This window comes from Pleurodeles waltl, chromosome 11 (assembly GCF_031143425.1).
Source record: "Pleurodeles waltl isolate 20211129_DDA chromosome 11, aPleWal1.hap1.20221129, whole genome shotgun sequence".
In the NCBI taxonomy this organism is placed as follows: Eukaryota; Metazoa; Chordata; class Amphibia; order Caudata; family Salamandridae; genus Pleurodeles; species Pleurodeles waltl.
This window is the reverse complement of record NC_090450.1, coordinates 688,501,242-688,517,202: the sequence shown is the minus strand read 5'-3', so window position 1 is coordinate 688,517,202 and position 15,961 is coordinate 688,501,242.

The window sequence follows — 15,961 nt, the reverse complement described above, 5'->3', positions numbered from 1 at the left end:
AGTCTCTCCCACTGTGCCTCCCTTCACTCTCATCACCTTCTACAGACATGCAACAGACAGGCACGGGTTCACTCTGCTTATACCATCATCTTGACTTCACCCAGAGTCCCCAGACGTCGCAATCAGCAAGTCCTGCATCACATATACGCAATGTGATTGACTTCACAGGGCCCGATAAGACTCTGTGCCATCAGTCACAATGTGATGCAGGCCCCCTGCAAATTCCCTTTCTGCAGTGAATTAATGCAAATAATCTGCAGGGTACAAGGTTGGATTGGCACTGAAGGTGCAGCATGAGAACGCACCACGCACAGACTCATCAGTGACTGTTGAGCAGCACCTGAACTTGCCTCGCTGCCTCCTGAGTACCTGTACTCTCCACAGCCAAGGAGAAGTTCCTGAATCCAGGGTCAGAAAGCTCAGAAGTGCCAGTCCTCAGTACTGGTGAGTACCGGCCCATTTGGAGCACTGTACTATTCTCAAATTTAATCTGGGACGGGGTGCTCAAATCTGCCTGCCATCCAGCTCTAGCTGCAAAGATGTGCCGTCCTCTGCATCTCCATACACCAACGTAATTATTTTTTTGTGGGTTTTTGCCATAATGAATTTGTCTAAAGGCCATAGCTTAGGTTCTTTCGGGAAGTCAGTGGACATCTGCCTACATCTACCTTTTATCCTGTGATATAAAAAGTGGCCAGTGACGTAAGTGTTGAGCGGTTTCTTGAGACTCTATACTAATGAAGTGTCCGTTTTCATATAGGTCAACTCACTGAGTCAATATAAACTTTTGAAGTTGGGAGGCTGCTTTAGGTTCATCTTCCATACAGAGCAGGTGTGTTGCTAGGGGCGCATGAGGTGTGTACAGTAGCTTTGGTTTGCTTTGTAGATTTTATCCTATCTCATGCAGACTGGTATATAATACATTGGTAAGAAGTGTTGGTGTGGATACCTCTCTCTCTACTGCAATATGAGTAATATAGCTCATGGCATTAAACCAGTAGTACGCAAAATTTGCTTGTGCAAATAAGCAGTATTGTTCTACATCTGGGACTGCAACCCCACCTTGTTCATATGGAAACATAAGAGTGTTCGATTGATTGAGCCATCTGAGGCATTTGTGAAAAGAATGTAAAAAATTAGGATGAATAGCGATTTTGAAAAGACAAAGGCCCTCATTACAACCCTGGCGGACGGTGCAATGATGGCAGTAGGACCGCAAACAGGCCAGCGGTAATTACTGCCCCATTATGACATTTGCAGTTTGGCACATGCCAAACCGCCAATGTACCACGGCGGTAACGACCGCCAGGCTGGAGACAACGGTCTCTAGCCCGGTGGCCGTCACTAGTCCGCCTGCGGGATCATGACCCCGCATACCGTCATGGATTTCGTGGATTTTGAACCGTCACGAAATCCATGGCGTAAGGCACTATCAGCGCCAGGGAATTCATTCCCTGGCACTGATAGGGGTCTCTCCCTCCCTCCTCCCCCTCCCAGGAGTCCACCCCCAATACCCATGAGCCTCCTACCACCCTTCACCTCCATGGAACCCCCCAGACATACCCCCCACTCACGCATGCACACACCACTCACACACATACTCGCACACATACATGCACACATACATACACAAGACATTTCCCCTATACACATCGCACCCCCGCATACATACACGCACTCACACCCTCCTCTAAACACTCACACTCACACCCCCATACACGCACACACCACACAACACCCCTCCACCCACCTCCCCTGTCGGACGATCACCTTACCTGCTTCGGTGGTCCTCTGGGAGGGAACGGGTTCCATGGGGGCTGCTCCGCCGCCAGCACCCTGTCACCAGAACACCGCCACGCTGAATACTGGAACGTAATACGGTGGGCTGTGTTCTGATGACATGGTGGTGGAGCAGCTTCCACTACACCGCCGACCGCCAGTAGGGCTGCTGGCGGCTCTCCATCCAAAAAAGGGCAGAGGGTCACCACCAGTCATAATATGGTTGGCGGAAGACCGCCACCACTTGCGGTCTTCGGCCCAGCGGAACCTCAGCGGTCTTACAAAAAGACCGCCGAGGTTGAAATGAAGGCCAAAGTCTTCCAGCCATTGAGAAGGGCAACTGGAGCCATCTTCTAATCTAGTGTGTGGTACCTATTCGATGCCGTAATTTAGCCGCACTATACTGTACGCATTTCAGCTAATACGAGCCCCCAGATACCTAATACGGTCAATGTGCCACTTCAAAATGAGAAAAAATATATCTGACTTGTTCTAGTTTATGGTGAGCCCAGACATATAGCCAAATGTGTCAAATCCCCCTCAAGAAGGAGTTTAAGTTCCTTTGCGGGTCCCTCAGGTATAGCGTTATATCATCAGCAAACATCAAGACGATCAGAGGGTGATCAAGGATTGAAAGACATGTAATTTATGCTTCTGCAGAAGTTTTGACGCCAGTGGCTGTAGAACTAGTGCAAAAAAAGGGGGATAAGGAACATCTCTGTCACGTTCCACATTTAATAGTGATCAGGGAAATATGCAGCCATTCAAGTAGCGTTAGCTACATTGGCATTATACAGCACGCCAATCAGTCTAAACATGCCTAGGGCATCCCAATATGATTGGCTCAGCATAGCCCTAAGATAAGGCCACGCCAAAAAATCAAGCACACTTTGTGACATCGAGAAACACCACCTGCACATCTGCATCAGGCTGAATCCGATGCAAGACTGCAAATAGAGTGCATAAGTTATGCATTGTCGATCTACCAGGCACTATCCCCGCCCAGTCAGACAGAATCACGGTCGGCAGTAACAGCAATATTCTATTGGCAATCACTCTGGCTAGTATTTTGGCATCACAGTTTATTAGCGATAGTAGCCTATCTCAACATTTATTGGGTTTCGGCAGTATGCGTTACCAGCATTGCCTCATGTAAAGGAAGGAGGGGGGGAGCTTTTTTCCATGGCCTCCGTAAATACTTCTAACAGTCTTGGTACAACAATATTATCATAGGTTTTGAACAGTTCTGCTGACACGCTGTCCAGGCCTGATTGCCATTTGGTAACTGTTCTATGGTTGCCTTAACTTCCTCCACAGCGCCCTAAGGAAATATGAAGGGGGGGCCTACAAAGTACATTGAGGGCCCCCCTTCCGGACTTACGCTGGAGCTCCCAGACCCAGGTACTATGCTGAGGACCCTCCCCACCATCCCCCATAAAGCGCAGGCCTTTGTTACGCCATTGTTCCACTAGCAAAATGAGGTGCTCCAAAACATGTTATGAAGCATCGCTCAGCAAAGCTACTGATGTATGTTATGTTGTAGTATCTTAATCCAGGGCTCGAGGGATGTTTATTGGCATGCGGGGCCCGTGGGTAGAATGTGGGCAGTGGAATGCGGGCCTCGTGGGGTGGAATGTGGAATGTACGGGCCGGGAGGAAAGGCGGTTGGGGAAGATGCCGGCGACACGCTTTGAGGTGGCTCTGTATATGTTTGGACTTTTCTGCGAATAAACTTGTTACCGACTCCTGCCTTCAGTGTCAGCGTTCTTGGGATTACAACATAATTTTGGCGACGAGTGGTCTTCTGCGAGCCACCTCTGAACCTACGAACAGTGTTTAGCGATTTTCAGCATGCAGATGTCGCCACTGACGAATACTTTACCTACCTTGAAGGTGAGACTTCCATCAATGCCGCTTTTCAACGTTGATCCGTTCCGGGAGTTAATCGTTGTTTCTGGCCTTTTCTGAAGACTGCCTGCGCGCGATCCTTACTCGCGACTTTCATTGTTTGTGCCTTCCGCCTGGACAAAACTTTACTTCAATCGGCAAACGCCAGCAAGGCGCGCACGCGCACTTTTCGCTTTCTGTGTCCACAAGCGGTACGCTAGCAACCAGCGCGTACCTTAGCAACCAGCGTGCATCCTATACAGATTTCAACGGTGAAATACGCGTTTCTCTGCTAGCGTGTTGTCGGATCTCGTTCTGGTCACTCATTACAGTGTGTTGGTCTTATTCAGACATTTCACTGAACAGTAATTATTTTATTTTTTTTCTTTTGTTTTTTTTTCTGGTGCTTTATTGTGGGACAAATTGTAGTCAGAACTATGCAATCTGTTTCTGCCCCTCCTCCTTTTCTTGAAGTACCTGGTGAACCACTTGTGTCGTGGTCTCAGTGGTTTGATGCCTTTGAAACTTATTTAGGGGCTATTGGGGCATCACGTTTCTGACCTGAAAGGGAAAAGTATTTATTGTTACATACACTGGGATTTGAGGGCCGTGAGACTTTAAAACACCTTCCTGAAATTGAAGCGTTAGATGATGAAGAATTGGATGAGTATCAGGAGACTGTAAAAAAACTCATTTTAAGATTTGACAAACAGCCTAGTCTGGTGGTACTACGCCACAAATTCTTTAAGAGGGTCCAACTTCAAAGCGAATCCATTGATGTGTTTATCAGTGCACTTCGTAAGTTGTGTGCTCAATGTCAATTTGGCGCTTTTCGTGATCAACTCATCAGGGATCAATTCATAGGCAACTGCTTCGACAAACACATCCAACAAAGACCATTAAAGATGGGGGATCCTTCCCTTGAGGATGTAATAAAACAGGCGAAGAGTACTGAGCTTGCTCAAGCTTCTCTTAAGGAACTTTTGTACCAACGCAAGGAGGAAGAGAAAATTTGTGTCAATGTCGTCTCTTCACATAATGAATTCAAGACAAGCAATAATCAATTTTTCAAATGCAGTAATGTTTGTTTCAGATGTGGCAATTTACCTCACACTAAGAACTCTAAGGGTTGTCCTGCTAGGAATGTAGTATGTCACAAGTGTGGCCGAACAGGCCACTTTGCTAGAGTGTGTCAGAGTACTAAGAATGACAAGAATGTCAAAATCAGCACTGTGGCTGATACCAGTGATGTGTCTAGTCAAAGTTTAGAGAATGAATTCCGTGACACGATTGTTGTAGTCACTGATGAACAATCCCCTTCGAATGATCTTGAAGAGTGTGTGGACCCATATGTAGATATTTGTGTGGGAGGCAAAACTCTGCATTTACTGGTGGATTCAGGTGCACTCATTACGATGATAACTTTAGACCTGTTTAAGAGGACGTGGTGTCCCAGGAAATTGTTTCCACCTGATAGCGCTCCGGTTTCCTATGAGGGAAGGAGGATTGAGCTAGAAGGTTTTATTGAAGATGTAATGGAGTTCAAGGGGCGCAAGATTCGAGGAAAGGTGTATGTTGCTGTCAAGGGTCTTAATATCCTAGGTTGGTTCCATCAAGGTCTTTTTGGTATGGTACTGAGGCCAGGAACTACTGAGCAAGTGATGGTAGTTTCTGACTATTATGACTTAGATCTGTCTACCCTCCATACGATGTTCCCTAATGTTTTTGAGAAAAAATTAGGATGCATTAAAGGTTTTAAGCATACTATTAAAATTAAAAACAATGCTATTCCTATAAAGCACAAATTAAGAGCGATTCCATTCAGTTAGAGGGAGGACTTTAAATCAGAATTGGAGAGATTACAAGTGTCTGGTGTAATTGAACCGATTGAATCAAGTTTATGGTTATCTCCTATTGTGGTTGCTCGCAAACGAAATGGTGAAATCCGCTTATGTGTTGACTTAAGAAGTCTCTACAAAGAAATTTGGGTAGATTATTTTCCATTACCTAGGATTAATGATTTGCTTGAGAAACTTAGTGGCGCAGTTTGGTTTTCTAAAATTGACTTGGCTTCAGCTTATCACCAGGTTGTCCTTGAAAAAGACTCTAAACATTTAACAACTTTCAACACACCGTTTGGCACTTTCCAATTTCATCGTATGCCTTTCGGTCTTGCTTCGGCCGCTTCCGTTTTCCAACGTATCATGTCTCATTTGCTGAAAGATTTGGAAGGTGTCCTGGTGTTTCAGGATGATGTATTGATCTTTGCCAAACAGTTACTTGATCACAACACGGTTCTCAAGATGGTATTACAATTTTTTCAGGAGAACGGGGTGGTTGTTAAAGAGGATAAATGTGAATTTTGGAAAAAAGAGATAGAATTTTTGGGACATGTCGTTTCCTCGGAGGGAGTTAAACCGAGACCTGGTTTGGTGGATGCTGTTCGCCATTGTCTTTCTCCTAAAAATAAGGATGAGTTGCGCTCTTTTGTAGGATTGTGTGAATTTTATTCGAGGTTTATCCCAAATTATGCACCTAAGATGAAATGTTTGTCTACCATGTTGAAGAAGAGTGTTGAATTCTCATGCGATGAGAATTGTCAGGACACGTTTGAGTTGATAAAATCCGAAATGACGGATGCCAAAGCACTACGCTCTTACGATCCTGCATTAACATGTAAGATTATGGTTGATGCTAGCAAGTATGGTTTGGGTGCGGTTCTAGTCCAGGATACTCAGCAAGGTGAAGCCACGATCAGCTATGCTTCTAGAGTATTGAGGGAGGCTGAAGTGAATTATTCTGTAATAGAGAAAGAATTGTTGGCCTGTGTCTGGGCAAGTGAAAAATTTAGGAGTTATGTATGGGGCAGAAGATTTGTCATCGTGACAGATCATAAACCTTTACTCTACATTCTCAGTGGGGATAAGACCAATTATACTACCCCACGTATTGCCCGTCTCACCACTAAGCTATTACAATATAACATGGAAGTTAAGTTTTTGCCGGGGAAGCTCAATGTGAGAGCGGATTTTCTTTCAAGATTACCTATCGATGAGCTAGATGATTTTGACTGTGAGGATGATAGAGAGGATTGTTTTGTTGCTTCTGTGGACCTTCCAAATTCCAAAGCCTACAACAAAACTGATTGGGAAGAGGCCTTTTTGAGAGATCCCATTCTGGCCCAGGTTAGAGAATTTGTAATTAATGGCTGGCCAAGGGAAAAGAACGTTCCCTTACCAGTACAACCATTTTGTAAAGTGTGAGATCACAATAGAAGATGATATACTGTTATTCTATCACAATAGAAGATGATATACTGTTGAGAGGGGACAGGTGTATACCTCCGTATGATTTACATTCGGGCCTAATAAATTTAGCACATGATGGACATTTTGGCGCGACTATGACAAAGAGAAGGCTGAGAGAGAGTTATTGGTGGCCATCTATGGACAAAGAAGTTGATCTTGTGGTCAAGGGGTGTCTGGTATGCAACTCGGCAGAAAAGGGATTGAAAACATGTACTCCACCTTTACATCCTATTGAGATCCCTGCAAGACCTTGGTCTAAGGTGGGGATAGATATGATTGGACCATTTAATTTTCTCCCTTATAATTTGAGATACACGTTTGTTCTCATGGATTATCACAGTAGAAGGCCTGAAGTTCATTTTTATGCGGTTCCATCTGCGTCTAATGCTGTTAATTTCCTTAAAGAGATATTTATGAGAGAGGGTTTTCCAGAGACCATTATTTCAGATAATGGGGTACAATTTGTTAATTCGGAAATGGAGAATTTCTTGAAACAATCTGACATTAAGCACTTGAAAAGCTCTCTATATCATCCCCAGACGAATGGGCTTGTTGAAAGAATGAATAGGGTGGTTGGGGATTGCATAAAATGGGCTAGGCACAACAATTATGACATTTTTGAGGCCATGAGCACCATGTTGTGGGTTTATCATTCCACACCCCATTCATTGACTAATGTGTCTCCTTTTTGAAGCTTTAAAAGGTCGTAAACCAACCACTGTTCTCTTTCCTTCATGGTTAGCTAATTCTTTGAAAACCAAGGGATTGTGTGAAGGGAAAAGGGTGGAGTGGGAAAAGGTGTGGTCAGGCCAACAACGCATGAAAAGAAGATATGATGCTATTAAAGCTACCAAGTCGCATATAGTTTGCCCTGGAGATTTGGTGCGTATTAAGAAAAACGTCCCTGTTAAAAAGGGTGATGATAGTTTTGGTAAACCTGTCAGAGTAAAAAAAATATGTGGGAGTGCTATTATGGTTGAAGATGGTCACTGGTGGAACTTATCCAAAGTGGTAAAACTTTCTGAGGGTTCTGTGTTGAGAGCGGGTGATGATCGTGACTGTGGGAAGGATGAAAGTTCTTTAACACGTGCCCAAAATTCGTGTGATTTTAATACGCAAATTTCGGCTCCAAGTTGTATGGAGAAATTTCCACGTAGATCCTCTCGCGAAAGGTTTTTGCCATTGAAACTAAGACCTGAGCAATAATGTCTTTTTGTTCTCTGTTTTTTAAATTTATTTTTTATGTTTATTGTTTTATAAAAGGGGGGAGATGGTATGTTATGTTGTAGTATCTTAATCCAGGGCTCGAGGGATGTTTATTGGCATGCGGGGCCCGTGGGTAGAATGTGGGCAGTGGAATGCGGGCCTCGTTGGGTGGAATGTGGAATGTACGGGCCGGGAGGAAAGGCGGTTGGGGAAGATGCCGGCGACACGCTTTGAGGTGGCTCTGTATATGTTTGGACTTTTCTGTGAATAAACTTGTTACCGACTCCTGCCTTCAGTGTCAGCGTTCTTGGGATTACAACAATGTGTCATCCAGATATTGATGTATATTTAGAGGATAGGTGGTGATCAGGGAGGAATACAGCTGAGCATAATATTTTATAAGGACCATTTCCACGCAGATCCAGGGCCCCCTCACCAAAGTACAATGGGCACAGGTGGCAGGCCCCTGCCCTGAGAGCACTTGACTGGGTCGAGTGTAGCCTTCATGTACTTTGCAGGGGACCCCCTCAAGTTTCGTCACGCCACTAGATCAGCTTAGATTCCCCTACATGACACCCCATCTAGCTTTATTTGACTGACAGATTCTATATTGAGGCTGACCTTCCTTTGGGTCCCCAAATGGGCCATAGCAATGATAGATTTGAGCGGTAGTTGTCACTACTAATCTGGTCATAGTCAGCGACTAACAAATTCCACGCGTCCACGCGTTCCCACACCAGCCCCCCAACTAAGCTGGCGAAAGTTCATACCCTCCTCGTAATCCCACCCCCAATTGACCTGAGCTTTTTTTACTGTGTTATCAACACAATAATAAAGACTTCAAAACAACATTCTGTGGATTTTATCACACATGGGGCAGATGGCCGCCAAACTTTAAAGGGAGTTATTAACCTCTTACAGATGAGGGAGCTAATGTATATAGTCTACCTCAGGAATGATAACTTGACATAATAGACTTATGCTGTCTGTGTTAATCACTATGTCAATTTTGCCTATTCAGGTGTGATTATAACCGTAGTAGGTGAAAGCTGCATGTTATAGGGCCTGACAATCACACACAATGAAATACTGTAAGTTTGGTCCTGTTTAGGTTGATCATCTAGGGGGGGGACATAGGTTGATTGCTAGAGTGCCGAACGCCTCCGCAATATTGGGGTGATTCTTGAGAAAAGCCACGACTTGTTGGAACTTCATGAAAATATTCAGCTTCCGTTTGTGAGTGTTATACAGTTGAGTTAGGTAGAGTGTTGCATATAGAATTAGCAGTTTCTGCCTTACGTGCCTCCTGCATGGCCATCATGAAATCCGGATAGAGTGACATTATGCTTCCCTTGTACTAAAGACCTTTGTGGGCATATTTAGGAGCCCTTAGCACCATCTACCGACACATTAGCATCATAATGTTTTGTTAGATGGCCTAAATCCTGAGCCATATTTACAAAGTGGCGCACCATTTTTTCAGCCCTTCTAACGAGGAGATAGCCCCCTTTGCATACATTATGCCTTGCGCAGGCATAATGTAGCGCAAACGATTACAAAGTGGCATGCATCGCGCCACTTTGTAAATATGGCGTGGGGATTTAGCCATCTAATGAAACATTAGCGTAAAAGGATTTACGCTAATGTGTCGGTAGATGGCGCTAGGAGCTCTTAAATATGCCCCTAAGTCTTTATGTTGAAAGTAAAGGGGAAGGGCAGTAATGGGTCTGGCTGGTGCTCAAGGAGGAGGCAGAGCAACCAATGATGGGTGTGAGTGCTCTACCACAAACAGTTTAGAGAATGTGTCTGCCCTGAACATGAACAGCAACATTTCCTCAAGGATGGTCTCCATTATACTAGTGTCTGTTGATTCTGGTATCCCTAGAATGCGCACACTGTTCCACCTCAATCCTTCCAAGTCTTCATTTTTAGTTTTAATAAAGTTAAGGCCTTTATCCATCTTCAGTAACTTCTCTCTGGCACTGTTGATTTTGTTTTCCATGGTGGATACTCTGCTCTCAACTTCAGTGAGGTGGCCTTCACGCTTGTCAATCTTTGTGGCCCTCATATCAATGTGGAAACAGTGCATCTTTGTTTCCAATCAGTAGACATGAGACTGGACTGCATAGTTTTGAGTAATGTTTGGCCAACGTCAGCATCAGTTGCCTTGCCATCTCTCGAAGTGCTTGGGGCCCTTTCTGCGCCAGTGTGTCTTTAGGGTTGAGCGCGCAAGCGCTCTGGCCTCTGTTGTAATCTCTCTGTGGGCTTTTAACCATGCCCACTGCACACCCATCAGTTTGGTAGATTAGTGGGCTTGTCTTTTAAAATTCACTCAATTTCATTTGTGAAAGGCATGCATATGTAATGCCTTTTCTGGCGTTTTGCCCTCCTCGACTGCACCGGTAAACTACTGAAAACATATGAGGCTCCATGTTTTCTGCATGGCTTCTGGACTATTTTTTCTTTTTATTTCCTACGCAACGCTATCTTGCTGGGCATTAGTCGAGCATGACATTGACCCTGTTACAAGGATAATTACACTTTTGCCGGTTACATGGATAATTGCACTTTTGCTGATAGGTTTCATTGCAAGGGAACTTCTGTTTCCTTTTGTGTCTCCGTCACGCTCATGGCGGCTGTCAGCTAACTTATGCGAAACTGTATTACTTTTCATTTTCAGTTTATATGGCAAGAAAAGTCAGGTTAGGAGTTTACAACGCTAATAGCTCTTACTCGAGCAAGTGCGAGACCCATTGCATTGCAAATGCTTGTTTTCTGTGCAGCACGTTTTAAATGGTAGTTTAGGTCTTCCTCATTTTGTTGCCGTACTGGCACGTTCACCTATTTTTAGAGTGTTTGTCATAGATAAACTTCTCCTGTTTTCCAATTCTTTACTCTTCCGATCCCATATTCAATGGACTGAGTTCCCAGAGTGCCTTGCCAGACAGGTTCCCAGTTTTAGGTTCCCAAAGAAAGTAGGACCCGCCAGAACCAGCATCACTAGGGGGTACGAGCTGTCCCACTCGGCACAGTGCAGGCATGTGTAAATGTCAGTAAGATCGATAGATTAGGGGATGTCTCACTTTTATTGTGATGCCAAGGCTACGAATTTTTGTGCTAGATTACCCCTAGCATGCCACCTCAGACAGCTGTGCTAGGCCAAGCTACCATTTTGCCGCTCAGATCTGGGTAGCTCTCACTCTATTGTGCATTCACCTTAGCGTATCAGTGGATTGTACTGCGATCATTAATAGTGTCTCCACACTGCATGCATGTGTGTTAGTCATACACACATGTATGTGTGCACTGTCCAAAGGCCACTTCGTTCTGCAGGGCCACTGCACTGTCATAGTGCAGGCTCAGTGTCGTTTCCCACTATGTCTTTCATCCCTGTATTACCTTATGATCTACATCAATCACCTTTCAGGAGTGGCGCAATTCAGCAACAGTAGGCCTCTTTCTTTTATCTGCAGACTGCAAGATGAGCCCCCCCCCCCCACTATCATAAGGTCCAATTTTGGCAACCATGTCCATTCAGTTTGGAGTGCCTCTACATAGCACCTTCAGCTGTGGTGTTGTTCTTTTCCTGCACTTGTCCCTCACTGCAGGATCGTTCACACACTAAAATGGACTGCCAGGCTCCAGAAATCGTAAGCCCTCACCCATCTTTTCAGTTGTGTGCACTGCCGTCCCAAACTGCTCCACTCCCAACATAGTATACGGCTGCGGGTTGACGCCATTTTGGAAGCAGCTGTACCCACTGCAGACATTACCATGTTGGCCACGTACTAAGTTCCACAGAGGTTCTGGGTGCTTGGACAATTAAACGGACTGCCATGTTCCCAATATCTTCACTGCCTTGCTGACCCTTTCACTTGGGTGTACAGCCACCCTAAACCGCTTTGATCCTCACTTTAGTATGTGGCACCCAGGGACCGCCATTTTTTTAGCAGCCGCACCCACTGCAAACCTTGTCAGGCTGGCCATTTACAAAGCTCTTCAGGGACTCAGGATGCACTGCCGAAGTCAGGGCGGTTCACTCATCCACCGCCATCAAGATGGTGTCATTTGTGATACAATCACCACCACATTCCTGTATAGTGTTGATAACGCGTCAGAACCTTGATAAGTAAACTTACAAGGAGACATGTCTAGGCCAATGAACCTTTTGACCGCGTTTGGGGACTTCCCAGGACGAGATATCTTTTGGCATCACAATCAATAGACCAATAACCTCATCAATATTCACAATACTAATCAATAAAGCTAATCAATATTATTTAATATAGATCAATACAACGGACGCACCATGACCTTTCAGCCATGAATAACCACAACAAATCTAGTAAGAGTTAGGATATTTATTCCCTATTAGTTACAATCTAATATCATGTTTATGCGCCTCAATAATAGCAAGCACATCAAAACCACTATAATTTGGCAACTCGAGCAAAACTTTATCAAAGCATAGATCATGAACATTAGAACAAAGCACGACATTAACATGAGTCAACTTTAGCAGAGTATCATTAGTACATTATTCAACAAAGCAAGAATTCGGTCATTTGTCTATTTGCATCCGATATTAGTGAACTCCTTAACTAACCTCGAATTAGCATCAGCATGTCGGGCTTTATGCAAAACAATTTGGCAACATGAATTTGGAAAACATCTAACTATGGTCTCTATCAAAAGAGCAGTTGGTACCTAGAAAGAAAAGGCAAACAGACAATTTTAATTTATCATCAGCTAGTCACCCATCCAAATGAGTCAGCAAAAGGCGTCAGTCTTCGTCCTCAGGACATCAGTCGATTCGCCATCAGCCAGGATAGAACAGGTAAGTCTCAGTAGGGCATAGCAAGGAAAGACTCTCCCCTCATAAGGAGGAGAAGTGAATATCAGACAAGGGGGTAGGATGAAGATGGTTTAAAGTATCAGACAGCCAAAGACAAAGGGGGTTATTACAACTTTGGAGGAGGTGTTAATCCGTCCCAAAAGTGACGGTAAAGTGACGGATATACCACCAGCCGTATTACGAGTCCATTATATCCTATGGAACTCGTAATATGGCTGGTGGTATATCCGTCACTTTTGGGACGGATTAACACCTCCTCCAAAGTTGTAATAACCCCCAAAGTCTCTCAAAATGGCAAAGGATGATGAAGAATGGTGAGGAATGGCACTCCCTGTGGGCACATTTCAAACGCGTACATCATTTTTCTTCTAGGTTAACATATCTTCTACGCGGCTTCATAATACATTATATTGCAAGCTCTTCATGTTAATATTAATTTTAAAAGTCACACTCCAACAATCCCTCCTCTGATGACTCTTGTCATCACACAAACCCTTTCTTTTACAATTTTGCACCTTAGAATTCTCTCATCTCAATTTCTTCCCTCAACTTTGCCCCTTCTAATTTTGCTCTGAACATTTTGTCCCTTTTCTTTTCTTCCCTCCTCTTATTATTTTTCGCCATTTTTAATTTAATTATTTTACTAATTTTGCATGACAGCCATAATCTGCATAAGTAAGCTAAAACAATCAATATTCCCTGTATTATTTTTTCCAATATCCCATGCCAAATATTACTAAGCCAACTTCCCACTTTAGCAAGTCTCTTTCCAACCTTTTCCCAAACTCCAAGTTCTTTCAGCTCCTTCAAATCTGTACTATCTCTTATTAGGTTAGTAAGCATACTTCTAATCTCATTACTATTATCAGGTATGTAAGCACAACAATGACGCTCATTAAGCATTTTACAAACTCCGCCATTTTTCGCTAAAAGAATGTCTCAAGCAAGCCTGTTTTGAAGAGTCATAGCCCTGTCCGCAGCAAGTTCAGTATCCATCAGGAGTATAGCCCCTGTAAAATTTGACAGCATGTTATCCACAATAGTAGACAACTTTCAAATCTTCATGGAATTTAAGATAACTCCCACTGAAGGAATTATTGCTCCAAATATGTCACCTACTACACCAGCAGCAGTCTCTCTCCTTTGTCTAGTATGATGTAATTTCAGACAACTTTGGTAACTTTTTCACGTCCTCTAATTGATATATCTTTGGAAAAACTATCCCCAAATAACATGTCCCATACCATCCCTTTGGAAGATGGTAATAAGCATTAAGTCCACATATATAATAGATCCCAGGGATCACTGGATCCTGTTCATTTAACATGAACGTCCATTTACCCTGAAACAAAAACACATGCTTACATTCACTCGTTCCCACAAACACATTGTCATGATAAGACTTTGGTCGCGAAATGCAAAGCTTGCCTACGTGTAGTACATCTAAAGCTAATTTCCCTTGTTCCCTAACCGCACTGTAACTCTCACTACTAATAAAAGCTCGCTGCTGCACTCCTTTCTCCAATTTCCCCTTCAATGCCCTCCTTCTATCTTCCGTGTGATCTAGAAAGCTTTTCTCTACAGGTGTAAGCAAACAAGTCAGATTATTGCGGTGAGCATAGGATGTACTAATTGTTAATGTCGCTTCAAAGAATCCCTTAACTAATTTTATACTATAGTATTTAGCTACACTATTTAAATCCTCTATGATAGGCACATAAGAAAACACAAGATCGTCATTTGAATAAAAGTATTGAATCTCTTCCTGGTTATAGAATCTTGTTAGTAACAAACTACAGCTTATCCCGTATGTTAGAGGCAAACTATGGTAGGTAACTCCCTCTTGCACTGAAACAGGAATCTGTGTACACACATAACAATCTTTCGCATCCATAGTGTCAACATATATATGCAAATATCTTGTGTCCTGCTCGAACCTCTCCCAAGCTGTTAATGTAGCGGCGGTCTCAGGAATTGTAGCATTGTTAGTTTCACTCTTATCCACCAATGGCATTCCCACCATCAGAACTATGATGAATATCACACACACAACACCCAAACCAACACCCAAACATTTACAATGCCTACTTCCCCTGTTATCATCTTTAGTGTTAGCCATGATCTGTAAAAAATCAGAAAGCAAAGTATTATAATTTCAAACAACAACCAACAGAAGATGGTTAAAGCCTTTTTCTCTTCAGCAAGTTAAAGCAAGCGAAAGTCTTCCTTCAGCAATTATTTACAGCTTTCACATTCACTCCCAGGATCCTTGTCAATTCCGGTTAGCAGCTTGTCAAAATCAGTTTTCAAAGGTCAATTCAGGTTAACAGTGTCACATCCGGTAATTTATCAGTCTCTTTTCTCAGTTTTCTTTAACTCAGATTTCACATCAACACAGTCTCTGTCTCTGGCCAGACTCAGGTACCAAAGTACTGACCTGGTACTTCTCGATCAAAACGGCAAGAACTCTTGTTGCCACTCAGCTGACGTTGCATATGCCCATTCAGGACCTGCGTACCTTCTGTTCGCTACTCTCTTCCTTTTCAACTTGCGATCACCCTGCAATTCTCCTTCACTCAGATCTTCTCTTCTTGTTGTAGCTACCTCCTCCTCTATTGCATCTTCAACAACCACCTTTCCCTTAATCACTTGCAGTTCTGACCACTCATCTCCTTTCAGTGTCTCTCTGGTCTTTGATCTTCCTTGTGGCAGCTCGTCGCCCTCTTCTGACTCTATGGTGTTTTCTCTTGATGGACCTGCAATTTGCTCAGGAGGAGTCTGGACATTCTGATTCTCTTCTGCCTCAACTCCTTCGCCTTCTGGGTCTGTCAGGGGCTCAAATTCCTGTCCGTATCCGTCTACTTCTGGGAGAACCTCCCTCTGACTCGGTCCTCCTGGCGCCTCAGTTGAGATAGGCTCACCGTCA